Consider the following 22,788-nt stretch of genomic DNA (forward strand, 5'->3'; position numbering starts at 1 on the left):
CGTTTTCATGTATTAATTAGTGCATTCATATGCAGTTTGTTGAATACATTTTCATGCATTTATCAGTACATTCATATGCATTGTATTTTTCAGTGCATTCATATGCATTTTGTTGAACACATTTTCATGTATTTATCGGTGCATTCGTATGCATTTTGTTGAACACGTTTTCATGTATTTATCTATTTATCGGTGCATTCATATGCATTTTGTTGAACACGTTTTCATGCATTTATCAGTGCATTCATATGCATTTTATTTATCAGTGCATTCATATGCATTTTGTTGAACACGTTTTCATGTATTTATCAGTGCATTCATATGAAGTTTGTTGAATACATTTTCATGCATTTATCAGTGCATTCATATGCATTGTATTTATCAGTGCATTCATATGCATTTTGTTGAACACGTTTTCATGTATTTATCTATTTATCGGTGCATTCATATGCATTTTGTTGAACACGTTTTCATGCATTTATCAGTGCATTCATATGCATTTTATTCATCAGTGCATTCATATGCATTTTGTTGAACACGTTTTCATGTATTTATCAGTGCATTCATATGCAGTTTGTTGAATACATTTTCATGCATTCATCAGTGCATTCATATGCACTTTGTTGAACACGTTTTCATGTATTTATCAGTGCATTCAAATGCATTGTGTTGAAAAAAAACTTACCATGTATTTGAATTCATTTTTTAATTATTATGTCACATGTCAAGGGCAGACTTTGACTGTACCTTGGATTTAGATACAGTTATGTTGCCAGAGTAGGTTGGCAACATCAATGTAGATTAGGTCTACAGTGGGATCGTTTTCAGTTTTTGATTTTGTCCTTTGTGTTTTTCCACTTCTCATGTGCATTTCTTCATCAATTGTATGAGGTGAATTGTATAGTATTCATTGATGTGTCCATTGTGTTGTTACAGGAACAATACACTTATATGTTTCCTTTTTCATTTTTTGTTCGTTCTTTCCTATTGAATAATCATTGAATTGCTGTTTTTGTCAGCATTCATGCAGTATACAAAGTGATTGAGGATGTAAGTTATGATTCATATCCACAAAAAATTATGTAAATCACATAATCAATTCCTGTTGGGAACACTCTGTTGTGCTACTTAATGTGTCAGAGAAGCTTCAAATAATACGCTGATGATGAGTTGGCCGCGCTAACTTGGTCCTGCATAGACAATGTGAAGTCAAAAAATACTCCAAGAATTTTAACCTTAGCTCAGACCGGAATCCTACAGTCTGCAATAAAGAAATGTTTATTCAAGTCTGTAAGCTTAGATAATTTTAGCTGTGTACCGACTGTAAGCAGCTCAGTTTTAGCATCATTGAAAGCTAGAGCATTATGGGCCATCCAGCCCTGCACATCGTTAACTCTCTTAGCGTCAGTAGGGTAGTCACCCGCAAGCTCAATCAATATTTGCATGTCATCCGCATAATTTGCATATAAAATAGGCTGCCCATCTAAAATGTCAGAAAATGGTTTCATGAAGAGGTTCAAAAGAGTAGGTGACAGGCAAGAACCCTATGGAACTCCACAGGAGAGCTTGACAGGTGAGGCCATGCAGGTTTAATGAAAAACTCTTGCCAGTCTGCCAGATAAAAATGAAAGGAGCCAATCAGCCTCCTTTTTTGAGAGTTGAGTTGTTGACTGAACTGTGCTATATAAAATCTTAAAATCGACAAGCTTAAAGGCCACCGATAGGTCCAGTAAAAACAAAAGAGACACCTTACCCTCGTCCATAAGCTGCGTCATAGTCGTATTTAGGTCTAATAAAGCAGACCCTGTGCTGTGGTGGGCTCTAAAACAAGATTTCCCTATTCCAAAAAGGTTGTCTTCTTTGAGATAGGCTTGTAACGGAAGGTAGTCCGGCTGATCCAAAATCTTTCATGAAAAAGGAACTCTGGTAATTGGCCTGTAATTCGTAGCAATATTAGGATCCAGTACAGTTTTTTTCAACAGAGGTGTAATCCACGCATGCTTGATACAGGCAGGCAAAGACACTGATAAAAACGAAGCATTCACAAAATGAGTAATCAAAGGAGCGAGGATGGTGATGTAGTGTTTAATGATGTTATTGAGCTGGGTGTTCTCTCAGACAGCCCTTTAAGATGAGTAGCAATACCCTGGAGATGGATGGGGATGCAGATTTTATTCATACATCAATAATCAAGACGACACAAATAGTTTGGCAAAGTTCATCTGTTTTAATGTCAAGTATCTGAAACAGGGAGTACAACGAACAGCAGCAATCGCCCGATCCGCTGACTCTACTTATGTCATAAAAACCTGGGCTTTAGTACCCATAATTGGTCATCATTGACATTTTGACCTGCATCATTACCAACGTCATCCTTCGTGGCACACTACCAAAACCTAACGGAAGGTGTGATTGGGTCTAAGTGAAGTTCTAAGTATAAGCTCTATATCTGTATGGAGTAACGAAAGAAGGAGGTAGCATAATTGACATCAGGTGGGGCAACTAAGCCCTCCCCTTAAAATGGCCACTATGAACGTCACTAAATATACAACGTCCCATTGGCTACACAAGCTCTAGGACCCCCAACTACTGGTCCCCTACAATTGGTTAGCTCCTAACCCCCATCAGTACTTTTCCACATACGTCTAGCAGCACGCAGACCGAACAAGCAGGTGCGGGTGAGCTCGTTTTAGCACCAGCTTCTGACCAATTAGCATATCATTCATCATCACCTCAATGGTCCAGTGTCAATTAGTACTTTGAGGGTGGCCTTGAGTCTGTACTGTTCTCTGAGAATTTTTAAGGAGTATGGGCACCAGCCGGCCTCCGTGCGTAGGTGTGGCCATCTCGTTCATCCAACTTCCCCCTATCACATGACTGGACACCATGAAATTGAGCCTTTTTGTGCATTTGATTTTATTCTCCAATAGTCCTGTGACATCTTTTGTTTTTGCTTGACCTCTCTGAACAGAAGTCTCTGTTCTTTCACGTTATTTGTATCCAATGTCAGTCAATTCCAGTTTGATAAGACCTTGGCTTTCTTGACTCAGTGAACTCCTTTAGCTAAGATTCCCTCTGTAAATTCAATTGCTTTATTAGCTGCGACATTGAAATGAGGCCTTCTTGCTTTGTTCAGTACTGCTTATGTGCGTAGTGGAAACATCCATCCTTTACTTGTCCATATGTATCTACATATGTATATGTTGGCACTTGCTGCGGTCTAACTATTCAAAAGCATGTGGCTAGCTTCATGATTGCTTTGCTGCTTGCGTTTCATTGCATCTGTACACGTTAAAACTAACTAAGTGTCTTCATCAGGTTTCTGTGGCATACGTTTCTTCACTTTGATCCCAAGATGCCACTTATCATTGGCACATCTTGATACTTACGAATCGTCTGCATCCTCTGGTCTGTTTTTCTCTTCCATGGGTGTTAATTCGATTTTGTATGATGTCACCATTCATCCTTGCCATTTAGTTTCTTTGCTTCTTCAGGAATCTCGGTCAAATGGCCATCATATTGTCTTGTATGTAGGTATGGTTTCCTCAATGGGTACTTTACTTCCCATATTCTTTTAGGTATAGGTATTCTTATGGGTACTGCACAGAGTCCACGCTCTTCTCTTTGCTGTTTTAACTGTTCAGTATACGTCACATACTTTGGTTCATATTTTTCAGGTATTGTAGGCGGGGCAGTTGGAGTGGGGGTACTTGGCTCCTCCTCTACACTTCCCCCTCTGGGTGATTCATCGACCAATCTCACATAATCCTTTACATCTGGACATCCTGGTCTGAAGAAATGCTTCTTAGGGATCCATATTTGTATGACTCCCTTCAAGCATCCAGCTGATTTCACATACTCATCCTTGTTCCATGTCATGAGCATGCACTGTCCACTTGGACTGCAATAGATCCATCTTCCTACATACGTCTTATGGTCCTTTGGGTACAGAAACTTTGTTCCCTCAGGTGCATGAATACTGGCCTTTACAAAGTCTCTGATTTCTTCATCAGTCAGATCTTTAGGCTTCCATCCTGGTTCAACATCAATCATGATTGTCATCCCTATGGCTTTCTTTGCAGTCTTCTTGCACTGTGAGATTATTATCTTGATCACACAGAATCCAAGCATGACTAATAATAACAAGGCTCCAAGAAATTTAAAAATATCTGCCATCCATTGTGGAACCCACGAGAATAGTGATCTAAACCAGCTTCCATCAGCAATGTCTTCTACCTCTTATATCATCTGGCCATGGAGTTTCGTCAGCATGTCTATGGCCTCTGTCAAGGTTCCATTCTCATCATCATGAGAAGATATAAATGTGCAACATGATTCTCCAATTTTTGCACACACACTTCCATCCATAGCTGTGATCATGTCCAAGACGTATCTGTTCTGGCGAGTTATCAGTCGTATGGCTCTCATCTCTTCTCTGATTGCATTGAATCCCTTTATGGTAGTATTACTCGTATGCAGTAATTCCCATCTGGTGATCTGAAGCCACTTGGTATTTGCTGCAACCTGGATCCTTGGCATGAAGATCAACGTGAACACTGAAGAAGTATGGCTGAACAGTCTGTGTTCATATGGAATAGCATCAAGGCTTCTATTGATTTAGCAGAGAAGTAGTTCTCTCTCTTCATTCTATTTATGAGCTCCACAGATCTCGTCTTCCCCAGGTGGGCATCTGCTTTCGGGAAACTGTCAAGGTTCAAATCACTTTTTGGAATCACCAATGCAGGAACATAGACATTCAATTTCTTGCAGATCCCGCCCCAATCTTTTGGCAGTCTGATGTAGGCTTTAGATCCACAAGCCCAATAATCATCCATGATTACTGCTGTCCCATGCACCATTCCTGATGTATCAAAGATATGATCACACTTCTGATTTTCTCCAATTGTTCTTGTACCATTTCCTCTGAAACACAACTTCGAGCTGTTCGAAGGAACTGTTTGAAAAGGTCCTCCTCTGTCTTTGACCCATGTCAATAGTTCAGAAAGTTTTAGCCAAAATGGTTTGGATATCTCTTGTACATTCAAAATAGTGAATTCAGGACGATTAGTTACCATCCAGGCTCTGCAGATCACCACTAATTTTTCCCATCCATCTGGTGATAATACTGTTCCCCAGATCTGCATTCGACCTCTGTTCTTCCATCTATAAGCTTCTTCTGTAGTTTTTCCTGTGGTCTCCAGTTTTTTGTTCACTTCTCTTCTGATTTCTGCTCCCTATACTCCAGGTTTTTCATATCTGATCACCTGATTCTTTGTCTTTGCATTGTTTCTTGTCTTTATATCTTGGATATAGTCATCTTCATCTGTATCCTTCCTTTCAGTTGCCCATTTGAGAGAAGCACCGCTTCCCATGAACTGGCCTCTTGTTTTGCAAAGTGCTTTGTGTGAAAGACAATTTGCTGTTTGGACATCAGTTTCAATTGCTATGAAGATTTTCCCATACTGCATGGCAGGAGTGCACATACGAAGTATTCTTCATCTGACATCCTTCTTTCATGTGTTGGTTATGTTATTTCCCAAGTGTGCTGTACTCTCCAGGTAATCATTTAGTTCATAATTATCTTCTTGGGTGCTTCTTTTCGTTCTCCAATTCTTCATGTAGTTTTCTATGACTATGGGCCACATTACGGGCTTGTGCTCCCCATTAAGGGGAGCGTGTATTACGAGGTTCCCTTTGCGGGACCCGGATCAGGCGTCTGGTAAAACCAGACGTCTTTTCCGGGTCCCACGAGGGGAAGAGGGAGGTAACAATGGGACACTTGTAATGTGCCCATTGTTACCTCCCTCCCCATTCCCATTGAACCCTATGGGGGCTCAAAAGGAAATGGGGAATGGTTCCTGTAAGGAGGATTTACCGGGTCCTCCTATGTCGGAATGACCCGGTAAGTCCCCATTACAGGAACCCGGTAATGGAGCCCAGTTTGGAGGCAGCCATGGAGCTAGGTTCCTCCAAACTCGTAATGAGGCCCTATGTCTCTAAATGTATCAACATAGCTCCTTCTGGCTGGTTTGTTTACAGGGACATCCGTCCGGGTTCCCTGTGTAGAAGAAAGTTCAGCAAGTCATTCTCTATCCATCTACCTTTTTCTAGCAGCAGCTAATGACGGCCATAAAGATTCTGCTATAATCTCTATGCGTGACTTTTCTTTGGGACTTGTGCTTGGGTCTCTTGTCACTAGACAATGTGTGTCTGCATGCACTATCTGGGTAGGCCCAACTTTTATTAATCCCTTATTTTGCCTGATCCACCGACCCTGTCTCTGGCGTTTAAAAGCATTCTCTGAAACAAGTGCTGTGTGTGGCTGATTACTTACAAATCCATTTCAAGCTCATGTATCCTTCCCTCTTTTTTGGGACTGGAATAACTATGTAGGGTCTAGCCTGCTTGTAGTTGCCATGCTCATCTTTTCTGTCTGCTCAGAAACATATACAGGAGTCTTGGCCCCATGTGACCCTGAATAAAATGCAGTTCTCACTGTCAGTGAAAGCAATATGAATATAAATACAATGCATGTGTAGAGGACACAGAGGTATGTCACCTTGCAACATTTGCTTCTTGGACAATGGGTGCGTCTGTCCTCATGGGGCAACACAACGTTACTGTTGAAACTCCCCATCTCGATCATTTGATGCTAAGGAAGGAAAAACGTATTTTAATGGTTCTGCATTTTTTAGCTTGTTTCTGGAAGCTGCTGTCTTCTTCAGCATTCGTCCTCAATCAATGATCTGCTTTCTGGATGCTAAGAACGACTTTATCTGTATATCTGGAACGAGTTTTTTCACTGATCGAGATGTAAATGTTCCTTTATCACAAAGAAAATCAATCTCTGCAAGTCTATACGATCTCTAACACATAGATCAATTCCCAATCGATGCCTCGAATCTGCCTCAGTCCAGATGACATGTTGTTTCCCTGTCAGCATGAACAAAACGTTTTGTCTTTTATTCACTTCCTCGATCTGTCCCTCGGAGAAAAGTTTCTACACCTCTCTGTGATTTCATTCCGAATAGATGCTCACCTGAATGATGATACATTCAGGTTTGCAGTGTTTCTTGGATCTCTCTGAAAAGTTACCACATCTGTGTGTCTTCCAACATGATGCGGGTATTCCTCAATTAGACAGAAGAACACCACACTGACTAGTCTATGTGCTGCGTCAGCTGATAAGGGCATTTGTATTTTCTTCACTGTAATCGGGTAACTTCAAGAATTCTTCAGTGATGATTATAAGCAATGTTCTTATAATTTTCTCATTGTCAGGATGAATGGAAGCTGGAATGCAGCAAGTTCTCCCCACCAGTGAAAGATAAAATGGCAAAACCAACTCAAAATACATGACTATGTTCCTAGAAAGGTCATCACTGGGTAACACCATGAGTAGATCCAAACAAGAACTGTGTGGAAAGAATTGGGGTATTGTACCCTCTTCCAATTGCTGTATCCGTGATCAGAATCAGGCATATTCCTCTTCTTATCAAGGCTTTAAGTACGCCTCAGTCCAAAATCAATACGCCTTTCTCACTTTCTTGTTATCAAGGCCTTAACCATGCCTCAGTCCAAAGTCAATAAGCTACTGTGGCTTTAAGAATGCAGATCTTCCCTTAACTCTGCAACTAAGATGCACAGAGGGTTTGAATGTTTGCTTTGACCCTTTCATTTATAGCTCAAAAGGGAGTGTCCAAAGCCAAGCTACAGTGCAACTAAAAGGTTCTTTAGTCTGTCCACTTGTCAGGTTATGCATCCTTCTTCCTCGTCATAGATCTCGTCTACATGTGCTGTGGTTCTTCCCCAATGACTGTACAGACCTTCCAGGATTTTGCGGCATGAAATGGCAAATTCTGCGGCATGAAATGGCAAATTTTGCGGCACAAACCTTTATTTATTGCAGCATTTTTGCGGGACATTTTGTATTAACTGGAGGGTGTAAGATTGCCACATTGCAGGAAATAGGCAGACTGCAAGGCTACAAGAGAGCCAGGGTATCATTATTTTGTATCTTTTGTATTAATTTAATAGGAATAGTCCCAGATGTCTCTGGCTTGGCAGAACAGTGTTTGATTTGGCTACATTTCTGGTTTAATGTTCATGTTCTATTTAATAGTATTAACTAAATTGATCATTATCAGTTGTAATGCTGAAAATATTCCCCTTCTATGTTCTCCAATCCCCCAAACACCCACACACCTCTCTCACCAACACACATCTCACCAACTCTCCATCACAACTTGCATTCCTTAACCTCTCACTCTGTCATACAAATACTCACGTGCTATGTCACACTGTCAAGTCACAATTTGCACTGCCCAGCCCCTGCCACACTCCAAATCATACTCCCAACTCACACCTTACACTCTACAATTCCTCCAGCAATATACAGTCCTTCATTCTTTTGTGCTGCTTCTGCATCTTGCATCCTTTCTCCCATTCTATCGCACTCTTCCCTCATCCTTTTTCCCAATCTGCAGCTCACTGCCTCTTTCTGGCCAACCGCTTCCTCTCTGCTTTCTGGCTCACTGACCACACGCTCCCTCTACTTTCTGTACCTCTGCTCACTCTCAGATTTCTGGGCCACCGCATCACTGCTTCGTCTGCTCTCTTGTGCAGCGCTTCCTCCTCTGACCCACTGCTCTCCCTCTGCTTTCTTGCCTATCACTTCACATCTCACCCATCACTCTCCCTCTCTCTCATAGTGTAACCATTTCTTTATTTTTTTTAAATGTAGATTTTGACCCAGTTCCTCAAAAAATGGGGCATTTAAAAAAAGAATGGAGGATATGCTATTTTTAGACAACCCATTTTTGGAAATGAGCAGGTCACCTTATTCTCAAAGGTGACCGTCGCATTTCCACAGGCTTGAGCTGTACCACAAATTGTGCGCTGGCCAGGTGCCTTGAATGGTGTTCTGGGTTGTTTGACCGAAGTGTAATTATTTGCGGCGGAATTGACCGTAGTCAATTTCTCTGCGAATTGATTTGCACTTCAGCCAAACAACCCAAAATGTACCTATCACCACCACCCCACCCCCTCCCCTACTTAACTGCTTGGTCGCTGCCGCTTCCCCTGCAACCCTGCGGTGCCAGATCCGTCCCTCTAACGCAAGTCGGATCCGACTCCGCATGGTCCCTTTTTCGCTATTTTCTTTTTTTTCTGTCCCCGCCTCCAATTTTTAGGAAAAAGGGGAAAACACTTATGCAACCACCCTAGACCCAAAATACTGAACATGGGGAGCGGGTGACACCCCCGCAACACATGTTCAGTATTTATAAAAATCAATCGAATAGTCGTGGACGAAATAGGTCAAATTGTTACATTCGATCGATTTTTGTCATCAAAATGGGCAGTACTTTGAATAGAATCGCTCTCCCGACAGTGTTCTGCAAGGTCCCAGCGCCTTTCACAGGGACAGGCCCTCCAGGTGCCTGCCACTGTAAAATGCGACCCAAAAAATGTATTTTTATCCTGTTTGAGGAACAGCAATGCAAGCGACACAGCAGCGGTTCATACCTTAAAAGAAATGCATGACAGGGTCAGGAAAGACCCTGTCTTGCAGTGGCATACCCCACATCCCGTACACGTAGGGTTGCCTACAATTTCTGCACATTTAAAAGTGCATCTTGCTTGGAAATGAGGGATGCACTTTTAAATTGACAGAAACGCCACTTTATTTGATCAAGGAGGTGAAAAAGGCCATCTCAATGGGTGCTCATATAAAATGTACCCATTTGTGTGTCCCTTGTGGATTGGGCTGCACTTTTTTGGGGCGCAAGTGATGAGATGTGTTAGCGCATTTCATTTCTTGTGCAAAAAAAAGTTGAGAACCTGGCACCCTGAGTATTATTATTTTTTAAAACAATAATTTTTGCAGATTACTTTTTTAAAAAAATGTAATTTTCTTTGTTTTTTAGGATGCTGTTTTTGCACAAAACGGCCTTTTTTGTGGCATTTTGCGCAAAACGGCCGTTTTTCGCAGCATTTTGCGGGATCGCAAAATCGCTATAAGCTGGAGGGTCTGACTGTAGCTTCTTCGCGGAGGGGCGTAGGCAGAGGGGTTTCCCCAGAGTAGATCTTTATATCTCCCAAGAAGATCCAAACATGCCTGCCCTGCAATTTGACAGCAGATGGAGTTACGTCCTCAACGACAAAAGGACCGTTGAAACGGGGCTCGTCCCACTTTTTCCTTGTGTGGTTACGAACTAGGACCGCATCTCCGTGGTAAATTTGGGGAAGACGAAATTCCAGAGGTTGGGTTGCTGAAGCATCTCCTTCTGTGTTCTGTACTGCTCTACACCCTCGTCTCTGCAACTGTCCTGAAATTACAGAAAAACTGCAAGTCACACAGTTAAAATACTTTTGTAATTCCAATCCTAGAACTTCTGATGTTGGCTGAGCATCGCTTCTAATTCGGGATGGAGGCATTAGGGGGGTTCTCATTCACCTTCCTGTCATGATTTCATAAGGAGTAAGATGGTGGTCAGAACCTGGTTGGTTCTTCAATGCATACAATGCCAGTGGTAGGCAATGCAACCACCCTTTCTTCAGAGTAAGCTTCAACTTGGCTATTCTTTCTTTTAACAGGCCGTTGAGCTTTTCACAGATCCCATTTCCTTGTGGATGATAAGCCGAAGAAAACTTGCGCTTTATACCAAGCAACAAGCTGATCTGCTCAAAAACTGTATTAACAAAATGAGGTCCATTATCCGATCTCATTACCTCGCACACTCCCCATCTCGGAAACACTTCTTGCACTAAAAATGTGGCTGCAATGGTAGAGTCTGGGTGTGTGCATGGACCTGCCTCTATCCATCTTGAAAAAGGGCACACTACAACAAGCAAGTATCTATATCCATTTCATACTTGTATCATGTCGACATAGTCGATATGCAAGTGCTGAGAAGGGCCATTGGGTCTCGGAATGACTCCCCTCACTATGCGCAGTATATACCCAGCCATGAATTGTTGGCAAACAATACAATTTAACATAAAAAATGCAACGGGGCGCATTACGAGTATGGAGGTAGCCATGGTGCTATTAGCGCCATGGCTGCCTCCATACCGGGCTCCAATACCGGGTTCTGTGAATGAGGAATTACTGGGTCATTCCGACCTTGGAGGACCCGGTAATTCCTCATGCACAGAACCATTCCCCATTCCCATTTGAGCCCCATAGGGCTCAATGGGAATAGGGAGGGAGCTAATAACGGGCATGTTAATAACGGCACTTTATTAGCTCCCTGTTCCCCTTGTGGGACCCGGTAAGGACGCCTGGTTTTACTACAGGCGTCCTTATCAGGTCCCGCAAAGGGAAACTCGTAATTGCGCATCCCGTACCGGCACCCTTCATTACGGGAGTGCAAGCCTCGTAATGAGGCCCAACGTGTTCCATTAGGTTCAGCACAAACCAATCCTCAGCAATAGTTATAGCAAGATTCTCCCTAGATGTATGCACTGAGTAGTGTTGCTGTTCCAGCACCACCTTTAATAAGGCTATAGGCATCATTGGTTTACCAGTGCTGTCTTGTCACTGCAATGTTTCAGAGGGGTTTAAAGAACACCCTCCTCACTTCCACATTTTCTTTTCCTCTTGCGTTCCTCCCCTTGTAGCTCCATTATCTGTGTTTTGGACATATGATTATATCATTCCATTACAATCATCATCTCAGTCATCCTTTCATTCACATCAAAAGTCTCCACATTCATCATCCCTATATCTGTATTTGCTATACGTTTAGCCTCAGCGTCTGCTGCTTGATTTCCGTGTGAGATCAAATCTGTCCCTTTGGTGTGAGCTGTGCATTTAACGACTGCTATGCCCACTGGGAGTTGTAGTGCCTTAATAAGCCTGTCCAATAAGGCTGCGTGATGTACTAGCGTGCCGTCCGCTCGGAGCTCCTTTTCCAGCGTGCTAATCCTGCGTGCACCGTCGACGTCACATAGGCGGAGTCGCTGTACACTGTTACTTCCTGGTCTGCGTGATTCTCGATCACGAGTATCAACGCCAATAATTGATATGATATGATATGATATGATATGGTATTTGTAACGCGCCTATACACAAGTGTTTCAAGGCGCGACGAGGCAGGGAGGGAGGGAAACAAGGGGAAGACAGACAAACGATCCTACTAGGCCAGGTGTCATTCAGATCGCGCAAGTGCAGAGGTAAGGGGAAAAGGAGAAAGTGCAGGGGGAGGAGGTGGGGGGGAAGTGCAGTACAAGGTAAGTAGCGTAATAAAATAATAAATAATAAATAAAAAGGGCCAGCTGGTGGCAAGTGCGAGGTAAGTGCAGAGCAAGTGCTGAGAAGTGCTGGGAAGGGGGGCTGTAGGGATACAATGACAGTCCCACAGTGCAGGGGGAGCCAGGGAGGCAGTGCAAGTGCAGTGCAAGTGCAGTGCAATTAGGGATAATTATTGCCTTAGGGATTCTTCCATTGCCTTAGTCCACACGATTTTTTCTTGTGTCGCCTGTGCTTTCTTTAAGGCCTGTAAGTGAGGCTGCGTATACGAGCTATAGTCAAAGACCCATGCCCTGACATAATTACATAGTCCCCAAAAACTCTGCATCTGTATTATTGTGTGTGGCTTAGCTGGTTTTAAAATGGCATCAGCTCTTTCGGGGTGACCTTCTTTCCCTCATGTGAAACCATTTGGCCTATGTACAACACTTCTTGTTGACAATATTGTAACTTTTCCTTGTCAACCTTATATCCTTTGTCAGAGAGTATAATCAGCTGAAGAGAATTGCGTCTGCACTCATCCTCTGTGGTGCTGCAAACTAAAATGTCATCTACGTATTGCAGCACAATGCTTTCTAAAGCAATATTGCTCAAGTCCATCTGGAGGATTCTGTAGAAAATTGATGGAGACTCACAGTACCCCTGGGGCAGCCTTGTGCTTTTTAATCGCACTTGTCTAAAAGTCAACGCCAACGCCAATAATTCTGTAGCTTCTACTGAATAATGAGATGGCAATCGTTTACTAACAAGCACTGAAAATTCTCCATTTGCCAGATGTTTCACCACAGCGGCACCTGTGTATCCATCATTTTGCATCCCATTACTATGCTTGTAGCCTTTTCTATAGCAAACGCGGCGGCTGCCAAACTTTGTTCGCATGGAAAGTGACCTCTCATTACTGGGTCTAATATTCCACTGTAATGTGCAAGGGGCTTGTACACCAATGTAGTTCTCTGTGTGAGTACTGCTGTCATAAAAGTGCCATCTGTATGTGAAAATAGAAAGAATTCCTCTGCATAATTAGGGATCCCTAAAACTGGGGCTGTGCAGATTGCTTTTTTCAATTCATCAAATCCTTCTTCCATTGCCTTAGTCCACACGATTTTTTCTTGTGTCGCTTGTGCTTTCTTTAAGGCCTGTAAGTGAGGCTGCGTATACGAGCTATAGTCAAAGACCCATGCCCTGACATAATTACATAGTCCCCAAAAACTCTGCATCTGTATTATTGTGTGTGGCTTAGCTGGTTTTAAAATGGCATCAGCTCTTTCAGGGGTGACCTTCTTTCCCTCATGTGAAACCATTTGGCCTATGTACAACACTTCTTGTTGACAATATTGTAACTTTTCCTTGTCAACCTTATATCCTTTGTCAGCGAGTATAATCAGCTGAAGAGAATTGCGTCTGCACTCATCCTCTGTGGTGCTGCAAACTAAAATGTCATCTACGTATTGCAGCACAATGCTTTCTAAAGCAATATTGCTCAAGTCCATCTGGAGGATTCTGTGGAAAATTGATGGAGACTCACAGTACCCCTGGGGAAGCCTTGTGCTTTTTAATCGCACTTGTCTAAAAGTAAATGATGTTAAATCTTGTGAGTCTTTGTGCAATGGGATTGAGAAAAATGCATTTTTCAAGTCAATCACCGTGCAATATCATGCATCAACAGGTATATTACACAGAATTGTAGATGGATTCGGGACTAAAGGTAACTCGGGCTCTACCATTTGGTTTATTGGTCTCAGATCTTGCCACGACCCCCCTTAGATTTATTGATAGGATAAACTGACATTACATTGTGACTTTGACATCACTAGGATACCTTGGTTCATCAAGGCGGACATCGTCTTAAAAATGCCTTTATCTGCCTCTCGAGACATGGGATATTGCTGTGCTCGAGGTAAAATTGCTCCTGGTTTTAATTTAATCTTCACCTCCCTAACCCCTTTCAGTAAGCTTACGTCACAGGGGCCAATAGTCCATAATGAAACTGGCACTTTCACCATATCTTCATCAAAATATTCAGATGCTTCTGTGCTAACATCATTCTCTGTGGAACTTCTCTCTTGATTGCCTTTACACAATAAGTAATGCACATCTCGAATACCACAAAATCATCAGATAAATAATCTCCAAACAATTCTTCATCAGTGACATCAGTCACTCTGCAGCCCTCCTCGATGGCAATTAATGTGCTCCATCGTCTACCCTTATCATCATTTGCCTCAAGTAAAGCCATGTTTCCTCAGACTATTGCTGCTTCTATGTCTAAGGGAAATATCCAACCTTCCTCTTCATCCATGGGTATCTGAGGCCTAAATAGAAACTCATCCGGTATCCTCATGGTTCACCTACTAGACCTGGTAGCCATGTGAACAGATTACATTTCCCACAATGAAAACCTTTGGGTTCAAGCGGTATCGCACTATGCGCTATTTGTCCTGCAAATGCCATGTTCATTTCACACGTGCATTCCTGGTGTTCAGCATACTATGTCTTCGTCTGTAAACGAAATGGTCATATTCAATTTTGTCATCAAAGCTCGTCCTCATATGTTGACAGGTGTTTGCCTCGAATAAAGCAGTGGCACCTTCATATTGCACTCTCCTATAGAGACTGGTAATTCTTCTATGAAAGGAACTCGACTCATTGCTCCTGTAAACCCATGAGTATTCATCGCATTGCCAGACATTAAAAATGTGCCCTCACATATACATGAGAGCGTTGCACCCCTGTCCACTAAGAACGAAAAAGCTTTGCCGCCTATATTTACGTCAATCCTCGGTTCCTCATGAGGATTCGGCATTATAGATAGGCCTGAACACATCAGGTCTCTCAGTGAGCTGTCCTATTGTGGTCACAGTCTCACTCCATCACTCGTGAATGGATTTCCTCCATCAACAGTGACACCTCCTATTCTACGAGTCATTGGTGGTTCTGTGTTCTATTGAAGTTGCATAGGGGATTGCTGCGATTGTCCTTTCATTTGGTTACCTGTCATTTGCCGTGGTTGCAAGCCTTGCTGCACTCTCGGCGCTTGCTGCTGCACTGTTTGATTTTGCGCAACTACATTTCCACCCTGCTGCGAGTATGCAGGTGGATTTTGCATTCCCTGTCTTGAAAACTGATCATTTTGCACCATCTCTTGACTTCTACACATATGAGCCATGTGCCCTGTCATTCGACATGTCCAACATATAGGCAGTGGTCTCCCCATCTGCCCATATTGCATATTCTGATGACTGATTTGCATATTCTGAAAACCTCTGTGATTATTCTGCCAATTCCCTTGATTACCTTACCAACCTCTTCCTCGATATCCCTTCCTCATGGAGCATAGCCACTATTTGTCTGATCAAACTGTCTTTGGCTATTCACCTGTGGCATGTTTACTGCCTGCTGTCAATTTGATCCCTCTACGCTAGTTAATATTTGGACAGTTTTTTCTGAACCAATTTTGGTCCTCAACTTTCCGTGTATCGTCTTTTTTGCGATTCTTTTCCTGCAGGAGTCTGCAGTAATGTGCAATGGTTAACAGAATTTCCGACCACGGTTTAGCTTTATACTCACTAATTTCTTTAGCTGCTTCTGCACTTGATGTGGCAGCCCTTAGCATAATATATGATAATATACAGGTATAGATTTCCCCCAAGATTCCCTAGTCTCGAGCATCCAGGCGTCTTGGAAATGTTGAATGTAAGCTAACGAATCATCTCCTTCCTTCATCTTTTTTGTCATTATAGCTCCCATATCGGACATGTCCAGATATAGTACTCGTAGCGCTTTCCAAATTGCTGCTGTGCACTTATTGAATGGCGCTCCATCATGCGCAGTGTTGACAGTAGTCACACCAGGGTAGCCTGCCCGTGTCCATACGTCATCAGCTCTCTCACAAAGTATGGCGATTAGAAGACCTTTAATATCCCCTATAGCTAATGTATTCCCTCCTGTCATTTTTTCAAATTCATGTATCCATTTTCCAGTACTGGAAGTTAAACTCGGGAGTTTGTACTTTAAATTATCTCTGTCCATTTGGGGCCATGGTATGTAATGCGGTCTGGCCCCTCCTTTTTCTACCAAAGGAAATTGTGACGCCCCAAACTCACTTTCATCTCTCATCATTTGTCTATCTACCGCCCGGGTAATATTCTCACATCGCTGTCTAGCTGTCAATGATCTTAACCTGCTTACATAAGGAGGGGACTCCCCCCTCTGACCATGGGGTTGCCCCTTATGTCGGTTTGACTGTGTCAGTGGCTCTGGTGCCTTGGACACAGGTATTTTAAAATCTGACCACCTTACTCCCTTATCCATAGGCAAATATCCCTCTGGACCACATACATTACTTCTCTCTTCTATTTGGAAGGTTTCCCTTTCTTTGTCTGATACTTCTTGTGCCCAACTCACGCAACCTCTCTCGTCATCATCTCTATTCAATGTTATTCCTTCTAAAGACAGCTCCTTGTGTCTTGCACTACAAGAGGCTTCCTCTGTGTCATACAACTGAGTGCTCGCGAGACGATCATTTTTTCCCTTCCCTTGTGATTCTTTCTGGGGTTGCATTTCATGGTATATTTTATAGATCGCTTCCCCAATACTCCATGAGTCAAACTTGTCTCCTAGATTTGTTCTAGACGTGCCTGGTAATGACTTGGATTCGGGAAAAAATTCCTCTATGTCTTCCGTTGCTACCTGTGGATTGGGATTTCTTACTTCCCTTTCCAAATAATCGAGATCCTGTGCTCTCTGTCTTCTTTTGCGTTCCATGTCACCATCGACTTCTCTGCACTTTCTCGCTTCTTCTCTCACTCTGTCTTCCTCTTTCTTTTTCATATCCCTTAGTTCATATTCCCTTCGTATCTCCTCATCCCTTCGTCTCTGTATTCTTTTCTCTCTTATCCTTTCCTGTTCATCATCTTCTCTTCTTTTTCTGTTGTCACGTTTCCTTTGCTCTTCTGCTCTCTCTTGTTTTTTAGCTTGCTCATCTTTATATAACTGTTCTCGTTGTTGTCTATCTTTTCTTTCTGCTCCTTCATCTTTCAATCGTATCTCCCTTTCTTTGTCTTTTCTGTCTTGTTCCTCTTGATCTCCCCTTTGTCTTACATCCCCGATGCCTTTACCATCGAGTTTAAGTCAAATCTGACCTCCCATCCATTCGTTCTGTAAGAGCGCTATCTCATCAGTTTTATCCTTGTCTCCTTTCCATCTCTTTATTTCTCTCCTTATATCTAGAGATGTGCTTGCTCGATCACTTCTCTCCTTATCGCGTCTCTCCTTGTCCCTCAGGACTTTGAAGGTTATATCTTTCTCAGTATCTTTCTCTGGGCCCTCGTCACTACTTTGCGTAGGTGAGTCATATGACGGATTACTATATTCCATTGCTCCTTTAAGTTCCCTTAATGGGTATAACCCATCGTCATTCTAAGTTTTGACTTTTATTTCAGACGGGGTGGGTGGAGCAGTAGGCTCTTCATTCCCCTCATGGCATACAATGAGTGTTCAATCTAAAGGAGGCTTCTCCTCCCTTTCTTGTTGGTACATTTTCCAAAGCTCTAGACTCGCTAGGCGCTTTTCTAGCTTTTTTCCTATATACGCTGCATGCAAATATGTCATCATATGCTGCAGGTCTGCCTTCGACTTGTGGCCATGGAATAAACATTTTATCGGCGGTTCCTTTAACCTACTCTGCACTGTATTGTTTAAGTTTAAGCTTATGCTTCGCAAGCAGTTTGCAAGGATGCACTAATGGAGTAACCTCTTCCATTTTTAATCTTCACTTTTCTCTTTGCTACCACTCGCTTATGCTTTAATTATAGTGTCCAAATTACTTCTCAATCAAAATACACTTATGAGCGAGCACCAATCCTCGCAAGCTCAAATCCCGTCGTTGCACAATGTTTTACTTTAATCTTGCTAAAAAACAACCATCAACATACAATTTTTGAAATAATCAATTTCCGTGTCTGAATTTCATGCTTCTCTATTACATAAAATGTTTTCTTTCAACTCTGACGTCATCACACCTTTCAATCACATGAAAACAACAGACAAACTTGACCGGCACATGTATTATTCACGATCTTCTTCTTAAGACTCGTCTTGCCCTCTAAGATTGCTCCGATTGGAACTTAAACCTATCTCTTTCTGGATCGTCTTTAATCAATCCTGTCTCCTAGGTCATCCACTTATGGGACTCTAGATAAAGGTTTCTACTAGCACTCTTTAAAGTCTAGGAACAGGGTGTATCCTGTTATCGTGGCCTCACTCACGACTATTCTTCTTTATATATTGCTCGGCCACAGTTTCCCACATACGTATATATTACACTCGTACTCTTGTGTTACATTTTATCCCACCTCCCTGCATTACTCTCTGTTATTTACTATGCATGCACCCCTTTACCACACTCATTGGTCTATTTACCCACTGTTCGCATGTTTTTCTTCTTCGGTCCCTCGGGATCACCGCCTTCGTTACCACCTCTTCGAGATGCTTTTTGGTCTGCTTCTCGTAGATGTGGGAAGGGTTTCTATCTGAAAATAGGGGTCCCGTCAAACCGTCCCTTGCAAGGAGTTGTTTATTCTAGCCACTATCTACGGGGAGCTTCACGTCCTGTCAGCCGAATGGCAAAGGTCGTGCGATATTGCTGAGACTCTAAAGTTACTTATGTCGACTGCCGATGGTTATCTTATCTAACCATCCTCTGCTACCAAGTGAGTTGGGTGTTCTCGCATACAGCCCTTTAAGATGAGTAGCAATACCCTAGAGAGTGATGTGGATGCAGATTTTATTCATACATCAATAATCAAGATTACACAAATAGCTTGGCAAAGTTCATCTGTTTTAATGTCAAGTATCTAAAACAGGGAGTACAATAAACATCAGCAATCGCTCGATCCTCTGACTCTACTTACTTCATAAAAAACCTGGGCTTTAGTACCCATAATTGGTCATCATTGACGTTTTGACCTGCGTCATTACCAACGTCATCCTACGTGGCAAACTACAAAAACCTAACGGAAGGTGTGATTGGGTCTAAGTGAAGTTCTAAGTATAAACTCTATATCTGTATGGAGTAACGAAAGAAGGTGGTAGGATAATTAACATCAGGTGGGGCAACTAAGCCCTCCCCTTAAAATGGGTACTATGAACTTCACTAAATGTACGACATCCCATTGGCTACGCAAGCTATAGGACCCCAAACTACGTGATCCTCTACAATTTGTTAGTTCCTAACCCCCGTCAGTACTCTTCCACCTACGTCTAGCAGCATGCAGACCGAACAAGCAGGTGCAGGTGAGCTCGTTTTAGCCCCAGCTTCCCACCAATTAGCATATCATCCATCATCACCTCAATGGTCCAGTGTCAATTGGTGCTTTGAAGTTGGCCTTGAGTCTGTACTGTTCTCTGAGTATTTTTAAGGAGTATGCGCACCAGCCTGCCTCTGTGCGTAGGTGTGACCATCTCGTTCGTCCGACTGGACACCGTGAAATTGAGCCTTTTCGTGTATTTAATTTTATTCTCCAAGAGTCCTCTGACATCTTTTGTTTTTGCTTGACGTCTCTGAACAGGAGCCTCTGTTCTTTCACGTTAATTGGATCCAATTTCAGCCAATTCCAGTTTGACAAGACCTTGGCTTTCTTGGCACAGTTATCTCCTTTAGCTGAGATTCCTTCTGTAAATATAATTGCTTTATTAGCTGCGACACTGAAATGAGGCCTTCTTGCTTTGTTCAGTACTGCTTATATGCATAGTGGAAACATCCATCCTTTACTTGTCCATTTGTATCTATATATGTATATGTTGGTGCTTGCCACGGTCTAACTATTAGAAAGCATGTGGCTAGCTTCATGATTGCTTTGCTGCTTGCGTTTCATTGCATCTGTACACGTTAAAACTAACTAAGTGTGTTCATCTGTCATGATGCCTACCTCCAAGGAGCCAGGTCCGACCCAGCAACCCCAGAGGCAGGCATCATTTCCCCCAGGGGAGTGCCAGCGGGCCCAAGCTGGGGCCCTTTGGACGCAGTCCTGGCGCCTTAGGCGCCAGGCTCATGTTGGACCCCTGTCCTGGCGCCTTAGGCGCCAGGCTCATAAAGCTAGACATGTGTTCAAGTGTTTTAATGTGCACTTACCTGATGCAGAACATGCTGCCACATCCAGGCCCTCTTGAGGCCTGAAAGGAACTACTTTACCTGTGGGATTACTTTCCACCCGGGTGTGGTCGGGAAGGATACATACCTGATCGGAGGAAGGATACACACTTGGAGCTTCTTCCAAAGCTATTTAAACCACACCCGATCAGCAACTCACGCTTCGCGTTGTTCTGCTCCTCGCAGCTGGACGCTCACCGTGTCAGCTCCTGCATCTGGACCTCAGCCACGCCTGTCAGTATCCTGGGTCACCTGCAAAGGGAGACAAAAGACCTTACCTGCTAAATCAGCACCACAGAGGCATCACACCGACGATCCTGAAAAGGAAGACATCATTTTAAAAGCATTTCGCTACGATCGCTGCAGCGCTGCATTTCACTCACCTTTCCTGGACGCCACCATCTTCAGCAGCGATCATCCGGATCCACAGCCACTTCCCAGAACCTAGAGAGAAAGACAAGAACAAGGTGAGAGAAGGAAGGGAATAGGAAAAGCTCAGTTTCCTTCTAAGTCTTACCTGTTGGGTCATTCCCAATTCATTTCGGGTCTTGCCGCTTCCAGGCATCCGGACCCCGGCCCCTATGGGGAAAAAAGACAAAGACATTGAATGAGCGAATGCAAAGACATTACCCGAGCGCTCATCCAGAACTTACCTGTCATTTACTGGAACTGCACGTATCACTTCGGGTCGGCGCCATATCTCCGGCATTCCGAACCCCGGCCCCTAAGGGGAAAAAGATAATGAACATTATTATTAAGCTTGGACTTTTGAACTTGCAACAGAACTTTTACAGAGCCTTACCTGAATAGTCAAGCTTACCTGAACTCCCATAATCCTCAATCCAGTGAAGTAACTGGGTTTCAACGCACCCCTGCATCAGAAGCAGGATGGAGAGCTCATCCTTCCTGACCCTAAGGTGAGACTTCACGGGGAATCGTGGAAGGGTATCGTGGAGGGTTGGAAGAGAGTGGGAGGCTTGAGCATAACTCAGTCAGTAGGTAATACTCCCTTTTCACGCACAGGGGAATATTCCTGCGAGCCGGAGAAGCCAGAGTAGAGGGGCCCTTCCTGTCCATCTTCAGAGTCCTGCGCTTCACCATTGAAGAAGCATCAGCACTCGAAGCCAGACCTGCGCCTCCGTGGGAATCAGGTGAGCGTTACATCATTAGGTCTGTGGCATAAGTTTCTTCACCTCGATTCTAAGGTGTCACTTATCCTTGGTACTTCTTGATGGTTACAAATCGTCTGCATCCTCTGGTCTGTTTTTCTCTTCCATGGGTGTTAATTCGATATTGTATGACGTCACCATTCATCCTTGCCATTTAGTTTCTCTGATTCTTCAGGAATCTCGTTCAAATGGCCATCATATTGTCTTGTGTGCAGGCATGGTTTCCTCAGTGGGTACTTTACTTCCCATATTCTTTTAGGTATAGGTATTCTTATGTGTACTGCACAGAGTCCACGTTCTTCTCTCTGCTGTTTTAACTGTTCAGTATACGTCACATACTTCATATTTTTCAGGTAATGTAGGCAGGGCAGTTGGAGTGGGGGTACTTGGCTCCTCCTCCTCTACATTATGTTATGTTGGCTTCTACCACGCACTGCTACCACGCAGGAGCATTCTCCAGGCGCTCACGTGGCTCAGCAAGAATGAGAACAGGATTGGTTAGTGAGGGTAGAGGGATAGGATAGGCACAGAACCAGGAGAAACCTGCCTCTGTGTGTGTTGGGTTGCAGATCAGTTGTTTGCATGCACTGGCTTGTTGTATCCATAAGGATGAGGCACAATGCCAAGGTTGTTTGTGTTATGTGAATGTCTGTTATGTTGGGGGGGGTTGTGTGTTTTATGTGTAAATTGCCTGGTATTTAAGTTTGTGGTTGAGCGCACTGGCTTGTGTATCTGCAGGGCTTAGGCCCAGTGCCTGGGTTGTTTGTTTTATGTGAATGCTTGTTATTTTGGGTGTGTGTTTGTGTGTTTTATGTGTACATTGGATGGTGTTTAAGGTTATGGTAGTGCATACTGGCTTGCTGTGTCCAGAGGGGTATGGTTCAGTGCCTGGGATTGTTGTTTGCAAGTATTAGTTATGTTGGATGTGTGTTTGAGTGTTGTTTAGCTAGCCCATGGGTGTCTATAGTACAAGGGATGTGTGTAGGAGGGGAGCTGGAGTGGGTGGAGGTTAGTACATTGGGTAGTCTTAAAGTTTTTCTCGGTTGCTATTCTTCACAATTCTATCTAAATGTGAGGCATGGCTAAAATTCCCAATATGTCTATTGTAACACATTTTGTTTCCCGCAAAATACATCTAAATCCTGCATGACGTCTGCCCACTAGTACACATGTAGGTGCAACACATTTCCTTCCACAATTCCGTGCAATGGTTAACT

This window comes from Ambystoma mexicanum, chromosome 12 (genome assembly GCF_040938575.1).
Source record: "Ambystoma mexicanum isolate Mex_15411 chromosome 12, UKY_AmexF1_1, whole genome shotgun sequence".
Taxonomy (NCBI): Eukaryota; Metazoa; Chordata; class Amphibia; order Caudata; family Ambystomatidae; genus Ambystoma; species Ambystoma mexicanum.